Here is a 4,059-nt window from a genome sequence, read left to right as displayed (position 1 = left end):
ATTATCACAGAGAGAAATGACTCCAACACCTCTGTACTTAGACAGTGAGAAGCAAAGTCACAGAAAACCAGATGTTTTCCTTCCCCTTCTCTGAAGTAGAGTTCCTTGGCTTGGTTGGGCTATGTGGCCCATGCTTGTCCAGAGACCCTCTGCAGGGAGGTTTGTTTCTTGGCTCATGCTGAAGTCTCCTCACTGTGTCTTCTGCACAATAATGAGAAGCTGTGTCCTCAGTGGTCACAGAGTTCAGCTGCAGAAAGGACATGTTCTTGGACACTTCTGTAGTAATGGAAATGGGGCTCTTCAGGGATGGGTTGTAGACAGTATCCCCACTGTGAGTTATGTACCCCATCCAGTCCAGGTTCTTCCCTGGGGACTGCCTCGTCCAGGTCTAGTAGTAACCACTGGTGATCGAGAAGCCAGTGTCAGAGCAGGTGAGGAAGGGTGACTGTGAGGGCTTCACCAGGCCAGGTCCTGACTCCTGAAGATGCATCTGGGACAGGAATCCTTCAAACAAGAGGGTCAATTCTGTCAATCAATGGTTATCTGCTGTGGATATCACTCTGTATAAATAAAACACTGATTGGCCAGTGGCCAGGCAGGAAGTATAGGCAGGACAAGAGAGAAGAGAATTCTGGGAAGTAGAAGGCTGGGGAGAGACACCGCCAGCTGCCGCCAGGAGAAGCAACATGAAAAGACACTGGTAAGCCACATGCCATGTGGCAAAGTATAGATTAACAAAAATGGGTTAATTTAAGATAAAAGAAGTAGATAACAAGCAGTCTGCCACGGCCATACAGTTTATAAGCAATATAAGTTTCTGTGTGCTTTCTTGGTTGGGTCTGAGCGACTATGAGACTGGAGGGTAAGAGAGATTTGTCCTGACTGGGCCAGGCAGGAAAACTCTAACTACAGTTATCACAACCCCTCATGGATACAGGGAAGAAATAGTTACCTTCCACAAGAAAGATCCAGCAGTCTCAACAACTACTTTTCCCCAGAGGTCAGCCTCCTGTAGTGAGCTGTGAGCTCCCACAACCCAGGATGGGATTTCATTTAGATTTAGGCAATTCATTTGCATTCCTGAAGCCTTCCTCTCCTTATAAATGAGAAAGGTGGATACTGACTCTGATTATTACATGTAGTCATCACAGACAGTGGCTTCTTGTTCTTTGAGTCTGGAATGGGAGAGCATGAATACTACATGGATCACAGGAAACATATCTTTGAATGACCACAACTCATTTACTAGCCAAAACTCCTCACCTAAATTCTTTCACTCATATATTTACGGTCTCAGGTCACTGCCAGCGCTAGGATTCCTGAGTTCTTTCTTCCTGCATTCTTTGCTTAAAATTATCAAATGTACACCTAAGAAAAAATCTTCCCCTACACTCCTTTACTTCATCATTTTCCTGTAATATATGTCTGTTCCCACAGATTTCCAATCAAATAAAGACTGAAAACTTCTCCAACTGCTATCTGTACATCTCTAAACACAGATGGTTCTCCAGAGCCTGGACAGTGAGTGAAAGCTTGACAGCCCACTTGTCCTTGCCATAGACAGCATTCCAGCTTTTCTGCTCCCCAGTGATTCTCTAATGTCTGAAGGAAGAAGACATAGATAATCATGTCACCCCTAATACTTTATTTTTTGTCAGAAAAAGGCAGGGATGTTAAGTTTCAAACCAAGAACAAAAGAATGAAGTACCTATTTAACATATCCAAGTTGGACCTGGCCTCAAGGTTATCCCAACATCTTTAGGTCCCTACCTGTTACACAGTATAGCTCATAATATACCCTGTCCTCTAGCTTGAAATCTCCAGCATAAGCTTCCCTTACCCCAGAGGCTCTCCCTACATTATGCACACACTTTGGTTACCTGCACCTTCTTTCTTTTTGGACCTTTGACCACCTGATTGCTGTACCTGGTTCCCCTCTCTCTGCTGTCCCTCCCCATATGGCCCAAATCAGTCTGGTCATGCCCACTCTGGACCCTCATATGTCCTTGCCTCTGACCATGCTCTCCCAGATTCTCTTCAGAGAAACAAAATTTCTCCTCCATCATACCTGGGAGCAGTCATCTCCTTTCCTTTATTATTTCTACTCTTCATTCACTAACAAATAGTCATGAATGCCTGGGAATGTTAACCTGGTCCAAAGTCTATGGCTGGAGGTAATAGGCCCTAGGAAAGAATTTTCTGTAGAGATTCTGCTAATGGAATTGTGTCCAAACTCCCTTCAAATCAATTATGTTTATATCATAGTATTGCTCTAAGTCTGGGTCTGAAGAGCTTCTTTTTTCTCTCTAGAGGATAATAATGACTTCAGAGACTCACAAAAGGACATGGCATTGAGAATTGGTGACTGTGAAGTGCTAATTAGTAAAGGAACTGCTGATGACACCTGCTCAAACAATTAAGGGACACCATGGAAGATGAGGTGGGTGAATTGAAAGAACAAACCAGTGAAGAGATATCCAATGAAATGCTGTTCTTTTGTGCTGTTCTTGTGATGACAAGGCCATCACAACCATGAACCTTCAAAGTCTTTGTTTCCCTGAACATGAAAAAAGCATCGGTGTAGGAGGGCAAATGGTTGGGAATGAGAAATGGGGTCAGGAGTTGTAGATGGAGAACAGAGTGCAATGGACATTGAATGTGGTCAAAATTATTTCTATTCACACATAAAAGTGTCAAAAGTCAATTCAGAGATTTTCTTCTCTGTGTTCTGTCTATAATCTGGTAAACATTCCTGTACTGCATACATCTGAACACCTGGAACTGGTCTCTGTATATGTCAATTTGTGAGAAGATATTACATGTTATCACCTCATAAATTACATGTATTTTTGTAATATATCTTTTTTGTAATACCTAGCATTTCACTACAATAAATGGGCTTACTTATGTCTTTTCAAGTTGAACAAGGAGTTACTCCATAGTGGATGTGCACAATTAATGAATGGTCTTCCTTACTGTCCACAGGAATCATCCTTTAAACTATGTGCATTTGATCAATATTTTGTGAGATAAAGCAGTTCTCACATAAATCCTTGTTCAATAAAAATACCAGTTTTCTACTGATAATGATGTGATGAAAAGGCAAACAAGAAACCATTTTCTCTTCTGCTATGAGGGTAGGATAAATAAGGAGGGCTCTTGATGAAGGTCGACCAAGGGTAGGAATTTCCTGAAGCAAGATTTAGTTGCAGGAAGATTATCATCAGGAAGGACAATATAATTCACAGAAAACTGGGCACTGAGCTTCAGAGCTCAATACTCACCAGGATGTTGCTCATCTGCCATCTCCCCAGGGTGGTATAAGGTGGTGGAACAGAACTCACTGAATCCTTCATCTATTGAATATTTTAATTTATGAGTCCAATACCCAGATTAAATCTGTCCATTTTTGTTTTCCAAGTGTCTATGACAAGAGCCATATTAAGCAGTCAGGATTATTGGAAATGACTATCTTCCAACTGCTATTTTTCAAACCTAGGAAAAATGGCTGAGGTGCCTCTTTAATAGATCAAAAAAGACACTGGCTACTAGGTTCTCCCTGAATCCCTCAGTCTTTATGTGTTACAGGGCCCTCTTGGCTGGCAAACCCTATTCTTTACCTTAAACTTTTCCAGCTCAGGGGCTTGGCTTCCCTCCAGCTAGCTGCCTTTCCCATTATATTATACTATATTAGTTACCTGGTTCTCCTCACTCCTCTCTCCTTCCCCACTACCCATCTCATGACAAGATTCAGTGTAATGTGCTATGGAACAAAGCTTTTTGTACACTGTAAATATGTATTACTCTCATTGGCTAATAATGAACTACACAAAGAGCACAGCCATCTGTCCTGATAAAAATGCAGCTGCCCTGTTCCAGGTAGTGTGCTAGGCATGTGTGATAGCTACTTCTCACTGAACCTACTTTGAGTCTGCCTCTGCACCTGGTAATTGGTGACATATGACCATCAGAATGCCAGGGACCAATGACAAAGAGACAACACAGCTAAAGAAAGTCTCTGGCTTCCAATGGGAAATCAGAAAGAAGATATAGGTTCAC

Source organism: Onychomys torridus, unplaced genomic scaffold (assembly GCF_903995425.1).
Source record: "Onychomys torridus unplaced genomic scaffold, mOncTor1.1, whole genome shotgun sequence".
In the NCBI taxonomy this organism is placed as follows: Eukaryota; Metazoa; Chordata; class Mammalia; order Rodentia; family Cricetidae; genus Onychomys; species Onychomys torridus.
This window is presented reverse-complemented; position numbering follows the sequence as displayed.